An 18,515-nucleotide genomic window follows, 5' to 3' on the forward strand; every position below is an offset into this window, starting at 1 on the left:
GTGTTTCCTTGTGTAATTAAACTTCACAACTGTCCTGTGAGGATTTGAATATCCCCACTTCACAAGTAAGAAAGTGGAAGGTCAGAGGGGTCAAGCTGCCCAAGGTCACACTATGAAAGAGTGCAAGAGCTCAAGTTCCATTGCAGCCAAAGCCAGTCTGCTTCCCTAGGGTGGCCTTCCAATGCCACAGGCTGCCTCCATGACTCTGTAATGTGAACAAATGGTTCAAAGTTGGGGTCTTAATTTTCCCCAAAGGGCTTGAGCTTTTCCCAGCCAGGCAGAACTCTGCAGTTCTATCTAATAGGAGTCTGATAACTGGCCACCTTAAGATGCTACAGACCAAGTCCAACTATGAAGTAGGAAACTGGCCCCGGGGGCTCACACCTGTAATCTCAGCACTTTGGGAAGCTGAGGCGGGCAGATTGCTTAGGAGTTCAAGACCAGCCTGGATAACATGGCGAAACCCTGTCTCTACAAAAAATACAAAAATTAGCTGGGCATGGTAGCATGCGCCTGTGGTCCCAACTACTTGGGAGGCTGAGGTGGGAGGACTGCTTGAGCCCGGGAGGTCAAGGCTGTGGTGACCCATGATCATGCCACTGCACTCCAGCCTGGGTTACAGTGAGACCCTGTCTCAAAATAAAAAAGTAAAATAGGAAACTTGGGAAAGTTGAAAGCAGTTTCAACCAGTTTCAACCAGTTGTTCCAAAACATCACAGTGAACTATCATGGTCAATCTCTAATACTGTAAATCTGTACAGTGAAAATGGTGGCAGGCAGGGGGAGATCATTTCATTTTCTAAGCTCTATACACTTCCATATTGTCTGAACTTTTCTAGTAACACATTAATTTTAAACGTTTTAAAGTAATAATTATTTTAAATACAGTAAATAGCATAATGCTCTCGGAATAAATAGTAATTTTAACATAAATTATTTTTATTTCATGTAAAATAAATAGCAAAATCAAATGTATTAAGAGATGCTACCTTTATAACACAAGAGAAAGTATCATTTGGTACTAGACCTTGCCATGGCATTTACGGGTAGGGAGAAGGAAATTCAATGACAGCACAATTATATGGTTTGAGATAAAAGGTCAACTGTCTATAATTTAGTAAACCAAAGTTGCCAATCAGAAATTGCTCCCTGAGGCCAGGCGCAGTGGCTCATGCCTGTAATCCCAACACTTTGGGAGGCCTAAGCAGCCAGATCACCTGAGGTCAGGAGTTTGAGACCAGCCTGGCAAACATGGTGAAACCCCGTCTCTACTAAAAATACAAAAATCAGCCAGGTGTGGTGGCACATGCCTGTAATCCCAGCTACTTGGGAGGCTGAGGTAGGAGAATCACTTGAACTTGGGAGGTGCAGGTTGCAGTGAGCCAAGATCGTGCCACTGCACTCCAGCCTGGGCAACAAGAGCAAGACTGCATCTAAAAAAAAAAAAAAAAAAAAAAAGGAAGAAGAAGAAAGGAAAGAAGGAAAGAAAGAGAGAGAGAAAGAAGAGAAACAGAGAAAGGGAGGAAAAAAAGGAAGGAAAAAGAGAGAAAAGGAAAGAAAAAGAAATTGCTCCCTGACAGAACTATGCCCTTTAGGTGAGCTGGAAAATTTTAGATTATAGATTTCCAAACTCCCCAGGCTACCTTATGTGTCTGTCATAATAATGCACACAGAAGGCTGGGTGTGGTAGCTCACGCCTGTAATCCCAGCACTTTGGGAGGCTGAAGCTGGTAGATCATTTGAGGTCAGGAGTTCAAGACCAGCCTGACCAATATGGTGAAACCCTGTGTCTACTGAAAATACAAAAATTAGCCGGGCATGGTGGTATACACAGCTACTTGGGAGGCTGAGACAGGAGAACTGCTTGAACCCGGGAAGCCAAGCTTGAAGCCAAGGTTGAAGCCAAGGTTGCAGTGAGCCAAGATCACACCACTGCACTCCAGCCTGGACAACAGAGCGAAACTCCATCTCAAAAAAAAAAAAAAATGCACATAGAGAATTCTTGTCTCACTGAAAGATTGTTATGCCAAGTATGGATATCTGCCTCCCAGTGACCTCTGCGAGGCTGTCTCTAGAGTATTCTCTCTCTCTTCCACCAATGAAGAACCCTCATCACACACCTGGATGGCCACCCATTCTCCTTCTCTCTTACCTTCATTGTAAGAATTATTATTTTTATTTTATTTCATTTTTTTAGAGACAGGGTCTCATTGTCACCCAGGCTAGAATGCAGTGGCACAATTATAGCTCACTGTTGCCTCAGATTCCTAGGCTCAAGTGATCCTCCCACTTCAGCCTCCCTAGCAGCCGAGACTATAGGAACAAGCCACCAAGCCTGACTAATTTCTTAAATTTTTGTAGAGATGGGATATCCCTATGTTGCCCAGGCTGGTCTCAAACTCCTGGCCTCAAGCCAACCTCCTGCCTCAGCCTCCCAAAGTGCTCGATAACAGGTGTTGAGTCATCGCACCCAGCCCATTCCAAGAATTATTAAATCTCACAATCAAGCTGGGCGTGGCTTGGTTTCCACATTGTTTGAATTTTTCGTTTTAAAACAAAAAATCAGCCAGGGATGGTGGTGCATACCTCTAGTCCTAACTACTCAGGAGGCTGAGGTGGGAGGATCCCTTCGGCCCAGGAGGTTAGGCTGCAGTGAGCTATTTGCACCACTACACTCCAGCCGAGCGAGACTCTGTCTCTAAAATAAACAAATGAAAAAAGATAAAATCTCACAACCATATCAAACAACAGGAATGATTTCTCAAACCTGCTGGTGACATTACAGCTGGATATACACAGGCAGCAGACACATGGGTTATCCCCTTCCTGGGAAACATGGCAGTCCTGAAGACTCATCTGAGAGACTCATGTATCTCTTCACAACCCCACTGCCCTGAGAGCATGGTACACAGATCTGCCCAAACTGAAAACTCAAGGAGAAAGTTTCCTCTATTTTCTACCTTGAATACTTTTTCTATAAAATGCAAAATATCTATGAAGCAAAGATAAAATTCTATAAAGCACCACTCGACAATCTTTTTCTGTAGAGGGTCAGATAGTAAACATTTGAGGTTTTGTAGGCCACAGGGTCTCTGCACCTCCTACTCAAGTCTGCAGTGCATAGTGAAAAGGCACTCACAGATGTCTAACTGAATGAACATGGTTGGGTTCCAGTTAAACTTTATCTACAAAAACTGGTGGCAGTAGTTTGCAGACCCCTACTACAGAGCAAGCCATTACTGTGCCTTCAATACTTATACACTATACCTTAATACCTTTCTGAGGTCAACAGGCCAAAACATTTGCAATGCTAGGCTTGGTGTATATGCCTATGGGAGATCTCACTGACAAGTAAACTACTGACCAAAAGTTTGTGTACTATATATGTGAGGAGTGAGAAAGGATCACATATTTTTTCAAATGATGAAGTAAAGAATAACAAGTACAGTTAATACCATTATTTAAAATGGCAGACTTTTTCTAAATCTTTAGATCAGGTGCTCCCTGATTCATGAATCACTAATAAAAGCCAATTTAATTTTTAAGCAAAATTTTTTGTAACTTTTTCTTTTGACAAGATCAAAGTCTCAGAACCAACTGTTTATTTAAAAAAAAAAAAAAGATCGGCCAGGTGGGGTGGCTCACGCCTGTAATCCCAGCACTTTGGGAGGCCAAGGCAGGTGGATCACAAGGTCAGGAGTTTGAAACCCCAGCCTGGCCAATATGGTGAAACCCCATCTCTAATAAAAATAGAAAAATTAGCCAGGCATGGTGGCAGGCACCTGTAATCCCAGCTACCCTGTAATCCCAGCTACTCGGGAGGCTGAGGCAGGAGAATCGCTTAAACCTGGGAGGCAGAGGTTACAGTGAGCTGAGATCATGCCACTGCACTCCAACCTGGGTGACAGAGTGAGACTCTGTCAAAAAAAAAAAAAAAAGATCAAGCTCAACGACAACAAAGAAAACTACCTTTACCCTAAATGCCTGACTTCACCACTGTGCAACCTGGCATGTAAGAAAATTGCACTTGAACCCCATAAATTTATACAAATAAAAAATCCGATTTAAAAAATATGCAAGACCAGGCACATGCCTGTAATCCCAGCACTTTGGGATGCTGAGATGGGAGGATCACTCGAGCTCAAAGTTTGAGACCCGTCTGGGCAGCATGGCGAAATCCTGAAACCACCTTTGCAAAATTATAACTGAGGAAAGAAATCAGACCTAACAGACTCCATCTTGCTTCTAACCCTTAAGATGTCATTATTCATTCCTGGGCATAAGCTGAACTAACTTTGGGAAGGAATTCAATTCATGGTTTGACTCTGAAACAAAACTGATAACAGCCCCTTCCCGAAAAGACCCCTTTCTTGCCTGGGGTCCAGTCTGCCTTTACAGGACTAACAAATTAGCTACAAGATTAGAAATTACAATTTAGGGGCCATGTAGTCTCTGGCTCCAAGGGTCTGAACCTTCCTAAATTGCTCCTGGGGATAACATTGTTATTGTAAAACCTAAGATCCATGCTTTAGATATTTTGCAGACCCTGCAACTGCACTGGAAGGATCAGCTGGTATGACCCAGAGTGGTAGTCTGGCTCAACCAGTTCTGCCATCCCACCCAGGCATAGAAGACAGCAAGAAAACCTCATTTTGACCCTGCTATGATTCCATCTCCAACCTGACCAATCAGCACTCCCTACTTCCTAAGCTTCTACCCACAAAATTGTCTTTAAAAACTCTGATCCGGCCGGGCCCAGTGGCTCACACCTGTAATCCCAGCACTTTGGGAGGCTGAGGCGAGCGGTTCACGAAGTCAGGAGATCGAGACCATCCTGGCTAACACGGTGAAACCCCATCTCTACTAAAAATACAAAAAATTAGCCAGGTGTGGTGGCGGATGCCTGTAGTCCCAGCTACTCGGGAGGCTGAGGCAGGAGAATGGCGTGAACCAAGATCACGCCACTGCACTCCAGGCCTGGGCAACAGAGCGAGATGCAGTCTCAAAAAAAAAAAAAAAAAAAACCCACAACAACAACAACTCTGGTCTCCCACACAGTGGGGTCTGCATAAATTACTCTTTCGCCATTGCAATTCCCATCTTTATAACTTGGCTCTGTCTAGGCAGCGGGCAAGGTGAACTCATTGGGAAGTTACTATCCCACCTCTACAAAGTACACAAAAATTAGCCAGACATGGTGGCACATGCCTGAAGTCCCGGCCACTTGAGAGGCTGGTGTGGTAGGGCTGCTTGAGCCAGGGAGGCAGAGGTTGCAGCAAGCCAAGATCATGCCACCGCACTCCAGCCTGGGTGACAGAGTGAGACTCTGTCTCACAAAAAAAAAAAAAAAAAAAAAAGGACAACGGGATTGATAGACATTTCTCCACAGATGACGTGCAAATGGCCAATAAACATATGAAAGCATGCTCAACATCACTAATCCACAATGCGAAATCAACTCACACCCATTAGGATAGCTACATTAGGATAGATCCAAGAAACAAAAAAACAAAAAAGCATTGATGAGGATATGGAAAAATCGGAACCCTTCTGTTGGCAGCAATGTAAAATGGTGCAGCTGCTATAGAAAACAGTATAGCAGTTCCTCAAAAAATTACAGAAAACTATCACATGATCCAGGAATCCCACTTCCAGATATCCATCCAAAAGAGCTGAAAGCAGGCTCTCAAAGAGCTATTTGTGGATCCACATCCACAGCAGTATTATTCACAATAGCCAAGAGGTGGAAGTAACCTAAGTGTCCATCAATGAAATGTAATGGATGAGCAAAATGTGGTCTCTCCATACAATGGGTACCATTCAACCTTAAAAAGGAAGGAAATTCTGCCACATGCTACAAAGGAGGATGAACCTTAAGGACATTATGCTAAATGAAATAATCCAATCATAAAAAGACAAATCCTTTATTATTCCACTTACATGAGGTTTTCAAGGAAATTAAATTCATAGAGACAGGGTAGAATGGTGGTTGCCAAGGGCTAGAGGAAAGGGTAAATGGAGCATTTAAGGGGGAAATGGAACATTCTTGTTTACTGATACAGAGTTTCAGTTTTGTGAATGAAAAAGATCTAGAGATTTATTGTACAACAATGTGAATACACTTAATGCTACTGGAGTGTACATTTAAAAAGTGGTAAGATCTATACACTAGTACCATGTGAAAAAATTATAAAAATGGGTAAGATTGCAAATTTCATGTGTTTCTTACCACAATTAAAAATAAAGTTTTTGAAAGAAGGTCAATAATCTACTTAAATGTTTAATCTTGCTATTAACAGAAGTGCAAATAAAAACAAGTACTATATTTTTTTCTTTAAAATTAGAAATTTCTGTAATAATATCCACTGCTGGCAAGCATCATGAGAAATGGGAACTAAATACTGTTGGTAGGAATGTGAGCTATTTCAATATTTCTGAAAGATAATTTGGCCATATATTTCAAAAGCAACAATATAAATTGTTTATATTCTTTAACTCAATAATTTGACCTCTGGGAACTCAACCTAAAAAAATATCAGTGCTACATGTGCAAAATATTTGTACAGGAAAGAAGTTCAAAATGCAGTTTTTTTAAGAAACAATCAAAGAAAATGGAAACCTAAATGTCCATAAGCAGAGCAGAAAAAAATGAATTATGTTCCATCTGCATAACAGACTACCTCATAGCCATTATAAATTTTTATAAAAGAATATTAAATGATCGGGGCTGTTCAAACAGTATTGTTGATTTTTTGTTTGTTGTTATTTTTTGAGACAGTCTCGCTCTGTCGCCCAGGCTGGAGTGCAGTGGCACAATCTCAGCTCACTGCAACCTCCGCCTGCTGGGTTCAAGGGATTTTCGTGCCTCAGCCTCCCCGGTAGGTGAGACTACAGGCGTGCATACCAAGCCCGGCTAATTTTTTTGTATTTTTAGTAGAGACGGGGTTTCACCATGTTGGCCAGGCTGGTCTTGAACTCCTGACCTCAAGTCATCCACCCACTTCAGCCTCTCAAAGTATTGGGATTACAGGCGTGAGCCACTATGCCCGGCCTCAAACAGTATTATTAAGTGATTTTTTAAAAGCACATTTTTTTTTTTACTTATTTATTTAAGAACTGGAGCTTATGCACAACAAAGTTAAAAATTAACAGTAGTCATTTCTGAGTGGTAGGATTATGACTGATTTTTACTTCCTTTTTTTCTGTATTTCCCCAAAAGATTACAGTGCATTTGTTACTTTTAAAGTTTAAGAACAAAACATGTTTTTTAAAAGAAAGTAAAACCTAATGTGCTCAGTTACTTTTATTATTCCCTCCCCACAAAAAACAAACAGCAATCAAGTTAATTTCACTGTTTCATTTTCTCCCACAATGTGCAGCTATTTTTCTATTTAAATAAAAAAATCACGGACTCCTTACTTTCATCTCTTAAGAATATTCCATCTGCAAGGTTATTTTAAATTCAGAGTTTAGTTCTGTGCCAAGTTTTCCCGTATCTGCTCTCAATACTACCTATGCCCTTGGCTCCGCACTGGACACATCTGTGGTGGTGCCAGGGCCCTCCCAGATTTGCTGGGGAAGAGCCTACCAAGGTCCTGCTCCTAGGGCAGATCTACAGGCAACTGGCTCTCATGACCCTCCCCAGACACAGGAGGGAGGATCAGGGATGGATGTCTGACTCGAAAGAAGCCAGTCCACAGGCTAGAGGGTACCTAGGGCACAGCCTGGCACAAAAAGAAGAAAGGGCTGGGCGATGGCTCCCTCCTGGTACTTGAACCTAGGAAATATTACTACATTTGGTGGTTCTTTAAGAATGGAGGCTGGAAAGTGATGAAAGAGAAACTGGAGAGATAATGACATCACAGCTGGGGTTCTGAGGGACCAGGTTCTTATGTTGTACTCGTGTAACACAAGTATATATGAGCCATGATGTAGATAAAAGATACTAAAGGCCACAGAAATTGGCCACCAGACAAGCTGAATCACAGGAGCCAGCTTCGGCTGCTAAAGTGTGCAGGCCTGCCTGGGGCCACTTTCCCAGTGGCTTCAGTGTCCAGCATTTCTGAGGTTCCCTGTGTACAGTGTCCTTAGCATAAGCACCCCTTTACTCAAGGTGGCTTGAAGGTGACCCCAGTTTGGGCAATCAAAGGAACTCAAACAAAAAGAAAAAGAAATTAGAGCTGCACCAAAACATGAAAGCTGGGCTGAAGGCACGCAGCCATACACTTTTGGGGAGGGCCCGCAGAGCAAGCAGAACCATCTGCAAACCAGGCCCAAATTGTCTCCCTCAGTCCCAGATTAGAACTAGAAAAGGCAAACCAAGATGGAAAAACAGCAGAACTCTGATATTCAGTTAAAGTTAGAAACACAAATAAAATTGCATTTCAGTTTTTCCACCATTCATCACAAAAGAAAAAAAGAGGATATGACAGCCACATCTTTTTTTAAAGTTTATTAGCAATCTAAAAAAATACTGGTTCATAGGACATAAAGAAACCACTAACCTGCTAATCTCTACGACATACAAGTTCCATTTATGGTCATGAACTTTATAGTAGGCCAAATTTAGGGTTTAAAATCCAAGAAACAAAAAAAAATTATAGAATTTTAACCTCACAATTATTTGAATGTCATTTTGAAAAAGTGCTACCTGAGATGCAGACACTGAGAACATACCTGCATGAGCATGTTGGCCCTGACCTCCACCTCCCTTTGTACTCATACTAAGAAGCAACCCAGGCCGGGCGCGGTGGCTCACGCTTGTAATCCCAGCACTTTGGGAGGCCGAGGCGGGCGGATCACGAGGTCAGGAGATCGAGACCATGGTGAAACCCCGTCTCTACTAAAAATACAAAAAATTCTCAGTAAACTATCGCAAGGACAAAAAACCAAACACCGCATGTTCTCACTCATAGGTGGGAATTGAACAATGAGAACTCATGGACATAGGAAGGGGAACATCACATTCCAGGGACTGTTGTGGGGTGGGGGGAGGGGGGAGGGACAGCATTAGGAGATATACCTAATGCTAAATGACGAGTTAATGGGTGCAGGAAATCAACATGGCACATGGATACATATGTGACAAACCTGCACATTGTGCACATGTACCCTAAAACCTAAAGTATAATAAAAAAATAAAAATAAATAAAAAAAAAAAAATTAGCCGGGCGTGTTGGCGGGCGCCTGTAGTCCCAGCTACTCGGAGAGGCTGAGGCAGGAGAATGGCGTGAACCCGGGAGGCGGAGCTTGCAGTGAGCCGAGATCGTGCCACTGCAGTCCAGCCTGGGTGACAGAGCAAGACTCCGTCTCAAAAAAAAAAAAAGAAGCAACCCAGTTACTACACAGAATAAAAGGAAAGAAGCTGTGAAAAATTACATATGAGAGAGGGGAAATGACCACTGGCACAGGTGCTTCCTAACTCGTACTGTGACATTCTCTCCCTTCAAAAACTGTCCTTAAATGTTTGAGGTGATGGATATCCCAGTTACCCTGATCTGATCATTACACATTGTACATATGTATCAAAATGTCACATGTACCTCTCAAAAATACATATAACTATGATATAGTAAGTTTAAAAAGACAAAAAACAAAAAACTACCTTGACCTCCCAGGCCAAATCCAAAAGCATTTTTCCCGCCTCCCACTTTGCTTATGCTACCAAGGTTCTTTTAATTAGTGATTTGTTTGTGCTAATAATTTTCATCTTTTGGAACAGCAGATAAATCTCAGAAGCTGGGGGAGTGGTATTAGTGATTTAAATATTAGTGTTAATTAGTCCACTCAGATTGCCTTTGTATTAACCAAGAGCTATCTTCAGCTACTCACGCATCAGTCATCCCTTACCACCACACAGGGTTTTGATTAGGATGGGAAAAGGGGGAAATCATTGGTAGCTGGGTGCATGAAATTCTTTGAAGGCTGATGTATTCCTCGATGCCTTGCCCCAGGATTGTGAAAAACCTGAGAACACAACCTCCTGAAGAACAGCAAAAAATGCCCTGCCCTCTCTCCTGCCAACAAAACATTTTTTTCAATTCTACTCATTCTACCCCTTCACCTGGTAAGAGTAAGAAGTACTATCACAACTTCCCATCAAAGTACTACCTAAATATAGCATCAAAAGAATACAATACCTAGGATTACATTTAACAAAAGAAGTACAAAATGTATACTCTGAAAACCACAAAACATTGTTGGAAAAAATTAACAGATCAAAATAAACAGAAAAGCATACCATGTTCATGAACTGGAAGACAATTTAACATCTTAAAATGACAATACTGCCCAAAGTGATCTATGAATTCAAGCACGATCACTATCAGAATCCCAGATGTCTTCTTTGTACAAACTGACAAGCTGATTTTAAAATTCACAGGAATTGCAAGAGACTCCAAATAGCCAAAACAATCCTGAAAAAGAAGAATAAAGTAGGAGGATTCCCACTTCCCAATTTCAACTTACTACAAAGCAACAGCACTCAAGGCATTGTGGTATTGGCACAAGTACAAACAAATAGATCAAAGGAACAGAATTGAGAGTCCAGAAATAAACCCCATAGGTTTATTTCTGTCTAGTCAATTGATTTCCCCAACAAGGGCACCGAAACTACTCAATGGGGAAAGAATTATCCTTTCAACAAATGGTGCTGGGACAAGTAGATAGCCACAGGCAAAAGAATGAAGTTGAGCTCCTACCTTATACCACATACAAAAATTAACTGAAAATGGATCTAATACCATTTTGTAAGAGCAGAAAACTGTAAAACTCATAGAAGAAAACAGAGCAGTTAGTCTCCATGGCCTTGGATTTGGCAAAGGATTCTTTGATATGGCACCAAAAGCATGAGCAACAACAAAAAAAAAATAGGTAAATTAGACTTCATAAAAATGTAAAACTTTTGTGCTTCAAATGCCACCATCAGAGACAACCCACAGAATGAGAAAATATTTGCATATCATATATCTAAGGGACTGTGTCTAAACTATATCAAGAACTCTTACAACTTAATAAGAAAAACACAAATTACCCCACTCAATAACAAGCAAAGGATCCTGAACAATTTCTCCAAGGAAGATATACAAATGGTGAATAAGCAAATGAAAAGATGCTTGATATCATTAGTTACCAGAGAAATGCAAATCTAAACCATGGTAAGATACCACTCTACTCCTACTAGTCTGGTTAGAATTAAAAAGTCAAATAATAACAAATGCTGGCAAGGAGGTAAAGAAATCAGAACCTTCATACACTACTGGTGGAAATAAAAAATTGTGCAGCCCCTTGGGAAAAGTCTGGCAGTTTCTCAAACAAATATACAGTCACCATTTGACTTGGCAATTCTACTCCGAGGTATATATATCCAAGAGAAATAAAAACTTGTACATGACTATTCACAGCAGCATAATTAGTAACAGTGAAAAGTAGAAACAATCCAAATGCCTATCAACGGGCAAACAAAATGTGGTATATCTACTCAATGGAGTATTATTCAACAATATAAAGGAATGAAGTTCTGATACATGTTACAACTTGGACAAACCCTGAAAACATTACAATAAGTGAAAGAAACTGGTCACAACAGTCCACATATCATATGACTCCATTCACATGAAAGTCCAGAACAGAAACTTCTACAGAGATGGAACATAGACTACTGGTTGCTTGCAGCTGGGACTGGGACTGGGACTGGGAGAAGAACTTAATGGGTAGGGGAGGGACAGCTAAAAGGTACAGAGTTGTTGCTTTTTGAGGTCATGAAAATACTCTAAAAGTGACTGTGGTGATAAGTGCATGTATCTGTGAATATACCAAAAAACAGTGAGTTGTATGCATTTTATTTATATTTTATTTTATTTATTTATTTTTTGAGACAGGGTCTAGCTTTGTCACCTAGGCTGGAGTGCAGTGACACAAACACAGCTCACAGCAGCCTCGACCTTCCAGGCCCAAGTGATCCACCTACCACAGCCCCTCAAGTTGCAGGGACTACAGGCATGGGCCACCATGCCCAGCTAATTTTTATATTTTTTGTAGAGACAGGGTTTCACCATGTTGCCCACACTGGTCTGGAACTCCTGGGCTTAAGTGATGCATCTGCCTTGGCCTCGCGAAGAGCTGGGATTACAGGAGTGAGCCACTGCGCCCGGCCTGTATGCACATTTTAAATGGGTGAATGTACTATATGTGGATCATATATCAATAAAGCTGTTTTTAAAACATGCTACCTGAAACCTGAAGCCTAACCCATTTCTTTATGTTAATACATCTACTTTTTTTTTTTTTTTTTAGTTCTCTTTTTTTATTAGAGACAGGTCTCACTCTGTCACCCAGACTGGAGTGCAGTGGTGTGATCACAGCTCACTGCAGCCTCAACCTCCCAGGCTCAAGCAATCCTCTCACCTCAGCCTTCCAAGTAGCTGGGACTACAAGTGCATGCCACCATGACCAGATAATTCTTTTTTGTAGAGATGAGGTTTTGCCATGTTGTCCAGGCTGGTCTTGAATTCCAGGGCTCAAGTGATCCTCCTGCCTTGACCTACCAACGTATTGGGATTATAGGCGTGAGCCACCACGCTCAGCTTAGTTCTGTTTTTTAGAGAAAGGTCTTGCTATGTTGCTCAGCCTGGTCTCGAATTCCAGGGTTCAAGCAATTCTCCTGCCTCAGCCTCCCGAGTAGCTGCGACTACAGGTGCATGCCACTATGTCTGGCCTAACCCATTTCATTCACAACCCTCATGTCCAAAACACCCTCCTCCTATGAGCCACAATGTCTGCCCAAGCTGAAGGGCCTCCAAGAAACATCCATCCTCTGGGGTTCTCTCATCTCTACCTGGATCTGACTCCGTCCTTCCTCCGCCCTCTCCTCTTCTAACCCTTCCTTACACTATGCCTCGGGAACTCATGCCAGGGCTGCAAATGCCCTAATTCACACCCATCTCAGCAGCTTCATCTTAGCTGCACCCCGGCTTCTCCACCCGCCCCTCCCTGGTAACTCTCCCAAGTACTGGCTGCTCAATCCTCATGTGCTCCCCTCTATCCCAGGACCAGGAGAACTCAAATTGTCCTGGTCACTGTTATCTCCAGACAATAACCTACCAAGAAGTACTTAGAACCTAGGAATGTGACCAACCTCCTCCTCCTCATTTCCTAGCAAGACCTGCTTCTCTCCAGCTTCCTGCTCCTCATGCCTGTGGCTTTGCCAATCCCTCCACACTGACTTCCCCACTTTTTCCTGACCTCCTACAAGGAGGGCCTTGATCATGAGTAAAGCCCTAACATTCCGGGCTCTTGCCTTAGCCTACCTCCTTCATTCCTGTTACCTAACCCTCTGCTTACCAACCCCCATGTGGCCACAGCCCTGGCCATGAAATGTAAGGCTAGAAGTTCCCTCTGACCACCAGGGCCCGCACTTCCTGATCGCACTTCCTCATTCTCACCCAATCTGCTGTTCCACTTGAATGAAACCACTAGAGCCCTGACCCACCCTTCCCATCTCCCCGTGGACCTCCCATCCTTCCACTGTGTCACATGCCCTCCCTCTGCACCCTCAGCTCCCTGTCCCACTGCCACACCGGCCACTTGTATCTCAGGGCCCTGAACCTGTATCAACCTCACATTTGTCTCCCCTATTTTCTCTCCTGTGCCGCCCACCACTGAAGAAAAATCCCGCCACATCTGTGACCAGCTCCATGACCAGGTTACTAGTTTGCATCCTCCTCCCTTTGTAATGCTGTGTTTATTGCCTGATGCCTTGTTCCTCAAGCAGGTTCCTCAAGCAGGTACAAGGTATTGGCAACAAACACCACGTTACAAAGGGAGGAGGATGCAAACTAAGCAAACTAACACTTGTTGAGTGGGACTCCAGGGTTCAGGAGATAAGATCCCAGCAGACTCATCACTTACATAATAGTGAGAGAACACAAAGTAAACATATCAGCAAATAAATGAACAAGATAATGAACAAGCTTAATGAGAAAAACAAAACTGGGTGATGTTTTTGAGAGTGATTACCAGGACTTGGTGAGGACTACTTCATATGTGGGTGGTCAGGGAAGGCTTCTCAGAGGAGGTGACATTTGAGCTGAAACCTGACAGAAGAAAGGAAACCAGGGACAAAACAGTCTGGGGAAGGAACACTGCAGGAAGAGTGGGCAGCGTGTGCCAAAGCCAAGGCCAAAAGAGCCTGGCATATCTGGAGAACAGAAGGAAGCCAGTGTGCTGGAGTGTGGAGGATGAGGGAGAGGATCTCAGAAACAGACGTGGGCCTGGTCACGCCGGGCCTGTGGACCACAGTGAGGAATCTGGAAGCCACTGGGTCACTTTCAGCAGGTGCATGACCTAACCTGACTTATGTTTTAACAAGATCCCTCTGGCTGCTGGGTGTGGAACAGACTGTAGGGGGCCAAAGCAGAAGCAGGGAGACCTGTTTGGAGATGACTAATGGTGCAGGCCAGACGTGATGGTAGTCCAGACAGAGAAGCAGCAGTGGAGGTGTGTACAAGGGGAAGGAGGTATTGGCGTGTTTCCTCACTTATGCTTATCCAGTGGAGGGAAGAAAAATGAGGATGGGCAGCTACAAGGAGAGAGGAACCACAGCATGCATTCAAGAAGAATTCTTTGTGAGACATGTTGCAGGAGAAGGAGACAGACATTCCATGCAGCCTGGGGCCCGCAGCGAGGCCCATGATGGGAAAGAAGGCATTCTCTTCACTTCTGTACTGCCTACCCAAGGGCTGGCCTTGAAGTGCACAGACAGTGGCATATTCTTGGTGGGGCACACGGGCAGTTTCAGTGATGAGGCATCACATGTGGCTTCCTAGCAGAAGCCACAGACTCCCTGTCACCTTCCACTTTAATCAGGGCACTTCCCCAATGGGCCACTGGCAGCCCTCTTCCCTTCCACTCTACACTCATTCTCTGGTTTGGCTACTTCCACTCCCATATCATGTGCAAAGGTGTCCAGAATCAGAACTGCCTTTGAGGGTGAACTGGCCACCTCCTAGTGGTGTCTTCATGTGGACATTCTGCACACACCTCAAACTTACTGTGTCCAAACCAGGCTGGTGGACACATGATACCTTCTCCCTGCCCTTCCACACCCTAGACAATTCTACTATCTTCTACGTTGCCCATTTTAATTAATGATGTCAGCATCCACACGGTGGCTCAAGCGAGAATCCTGGAAACTGTCATTGATTCCTTTCCAAACCCAACTGGTCAGCCAGCCCTTACAGTCCTCTCTCTAAACACCTCCTAAGTCCATTCCTGTCTCAGCCTCCAGTGTCACTGGCCTAGTTCAAGCTCTCATCAGTTCTACTCTTGACTGTAGCTGGAAGAAGGGTACATTCCATTGGTAGGGCCCAACATACTTAGCAAGTGGCTCAGTAAATGATTTTTGAATAAACAAGGAAAAGAATGTGGCCGGGCACCTCACGCCTGTAATCCCGGCACTTTGGGAGGCCAAGGTGGGTGGATCATGAAGTCAGGAGATCTAAACCAACCTGGCTAACACGGTGAAACCCTGTCTCTACCAAAAATACAAAAAATTAGCTGGGTGTGGTGGCAGCAGGTGCCTGTAGTCCCAGCAACTCAGGAGGCTGAGGCAGGAGAATGGCATGAACCCAGGAGGCGGAGCTTGCAGTGAGCCGAGATCGCACCACTGTACTCCAGCCTGGGGGATAGAGTGAGACTCCGTCTCAAAAAAAAAAAAAAAAAAAAAAGAATGCATGAATGAATACAATGAATAAATGAGTGATGAAATCAATGAATAAACCAAAAAAATTTTTATGTGCAGAGACAAAGAAAATTAAAACATATTCAGCCTAATGGAGGAGATGCAATCAAGCAGGTACAAGCATCAGGCAACAAACACGGTGTTACAAAGGGAGGCAAATGCAAACCAAAGAAACTAACATTTGCTGAGCATCTACCAGTTGTCAAGTGCTAAACCAGGCACTTCATAAACAGTGCACTTCACACAGTATCACAAATGACGCGCCCAGCAACCAGGTGATATATTGCACTCCAGATGAAGACACTAACATTCAAAGAAGTTGAATAACTGTCCCACGTCATCCAACACAAAGTAGCAGGGTTCAGACTCAAACCTAGGTCAGTAGGCCGCAAATCCTGTGTTGGCTAGTGGACATATGCTTACTGGAAGGGCTGCACTTCAAAAGATAATTAACAGGAGCTGGGCGCAGTGGTTCACGCCCATAATCCCAGCACTTTGGGAAGCTAAGGCAGGTGGATCATCTGAGGTAAGGAGTTCCAGACAAGCCTAGCCAACATGGCAAAACCCCATCTCTACTAAAAATACAAAAATTAGCCAGGGATGGTGGCACATACCTGTAATCCCAGCTACTCTGGAGGCTGAGGCACAAGAACCGCTTGAACCCAGGAGGCAGAGGTTGCAGTAAGCTGAGATCACACCTTTGCACTCCAGCCTAGGTGACAGAGCAAGACTCCGTCTCAAAAAAAAAAAAAAAAGATAACACACAGACAGTGCTTCTAAAGGATAATCGCTGTTCTAAACACTTTACATATATCCTCATAGAAATGGTCAGTTCATCTGGGCGCAGTGGCTCACGCCTGTAATCTCAGAACTTTGGGAGGCTGAGGCAGGAGGATCACGTAAACCACAGAGTTCAAGGCCAGCCTGGGTAACATAACGAGACCCCATCTCTTTCAAAAAATATGCAAAAATAAAATTAAATTTAAAAAACAAAAAAAAAGATAGGTACTAATATTATCCCCACTTCACAGTGAAGCAAACAGAGAAATGGAAAAGTTAACAGGTAATGTGTCAAAGGTCACATTAAGCGACAGAACTGGGACTTGAACCCAGGCAGCCTTGCTCTGGTGTCCCAGTTGGCCATCACTAAAACCTTTCATTGCATTAATGAAGGAGGTAATATGGGAGGCATGGGTTCCAGGTGCAGAGTACAATATGATCCATGTAGGGAGGCAAGATGGTACAAGCCATGTGTGGGATCGGGGAGGGTAGAGGAAAATGAGGCTCCAGAGAAATGACAGACTCAGACATGAGGCTTCCTGCACCTAGTCCAGGACCATGATTGTCTTACTTGAGATTTAAAGTGCCTCTATCTTTCACAAGGTAGTGAACAGTTACAAGGAAGTGTTCACTGTTTTCTTAGCCAAGGTATTTATTCAGTTCTCTCCTTTTTGAAGGTAGAAAAACTAAAAAAAGCAAGGGAAGAACTAATTTGTTCAATGTCTTACCGTTAACAAAATGGCATAACCTCCCCCACAGTCCATGGAGATAAATATAGGCACCCTGACCCCTTGGTATTTACTTTTAATACAGTTTTAGTTGTAAAAGACTATTCATAACATATTTTTTAAATCTCTAATTTTGGCCAGGCACGGTGGCTCATGCCTGCAATCCCAACACTTTGGGGCGCCAGGGCTGGTGGATTACCTGAGGTCAGGAGTTCGAGACCAGCCTGGCCAACATGGCAAAACCCTGTCTCTACTAAAAATTAGCCAGGTGTGGTGGTGCACACCTATAGTGCCAGCTACTTGGGAGGCAGAGGCGAGAGGTTGCAGTGAGCTGAGATCGCACCACTGCACTCCAGCCTGGGCAACAGAGTGAGACTCCATCTCAAAAAAAATTAAAAAAAAAAACCCTCTAATTTTGTTTTGTATACTTCAAATGTGAGCCAATAAAACTGTTACTTGTATGCCCCATTACCATGAAGCTACACACAAATCCGTCAAATATAAATTTATATTTGATGGCTGGGCGCAGTGGCTCATGCCTATAATCCCAGCACTTTGGGAGGCCGAGGCGGGTGGATCACTTGAAGTCAGGAGTTCGAGACCAGTCTGGCCAACATGGTGAAACCCCGTCTCTACCAAAAATATAGAAAATTACACACTGCACTTCTGGCCTGGGCGACAGAGCAAGACTCCATGTCAAAAAAAAAATTATATTTGGCAAACTTCAGTAGAAAAAAATTCAAAGCCAGATCCCACAAACTAAACTTTAACTGTAACATTGCTTTGGGAAAGGCAAAGGAGAACAGGCCTGTCAAGTGATCTAAGCAAATCCTTAGGTCATTTTGAACCTACTGCGATCCTAATCTTATTAGTCACAGAAAAAGGTCATCTTGGAGTCTGTTAAGTGCTATGCTAGTCCCTTCTTTCATGAGAATGGTGGAGGGAAAAGGGCGATGATCACAGCTTCAAAGCCTCCCAGCTGGATTATTCCCATCCTCTGAGACCACCCACCCTCTGAGACCAGTGTCTCCATGGTATCCCTACCACTTTAAAAGGCAGGAGACATTTAAGTGCTTGGTGAAAGAGCAAAAGAAATGTTCTGTGACCTCTGAAAGCAAATAATTCTAAAGCAAGATCATTCTTTTTACGTATTTTTAAATTTAAATTAATGTTTAAATAATATAATTCAGGAAGTTTGAAAAACAGAGAAGTAAAATATTGCCCATAACTAGGGTGACCATATGGCCCGGGTTGCTCAGGACAGTCTT

General features: G+C 43.3%; 1 protein-coding gene across 2 annotated transcripts in view; it reads right to left on the reverse strand.

Annotated features, from left to right (window-relative positions):
- Positions 1 to 18,515, reverse strand: part of SNX10 (sorting nexin 10) — an 83,139-nt gene that overhangs the window by 31,105 nt on the left and 33,519 nt on the right. Inside the window, exon 1 of one of the 2 annotated variants that reach the window (XM_030795866.1) lies at positions 12,406 to 12,429. The exons of the other annotated variant lie outside the window; for it this stretch is intronic. The gene's annotated coding sequence lies outside the window, so the exon portion shown is untranslated. Of the gene's footprint in view, positions 1 to 12,405; positions 12,430 to 18,515 lie in introns of those variants that run through there. 2 annotated transcript variants of the gene reach the window in all.

This window comes from Nomascus leucogenys, chromosome 17 (assembly GCF_006542625.1).
Source record: "Nomascus leucogenys isolate Asia chromosome 17, Asia_NLE_v1, whole genome shotgun sequence".
Classification (NCBI taxonomy): Eukaryota; Metazoa; Chordata; class Mammalia; order Primates; family Hylobatidae; genus Nomascus; species Nomascus leucogenys.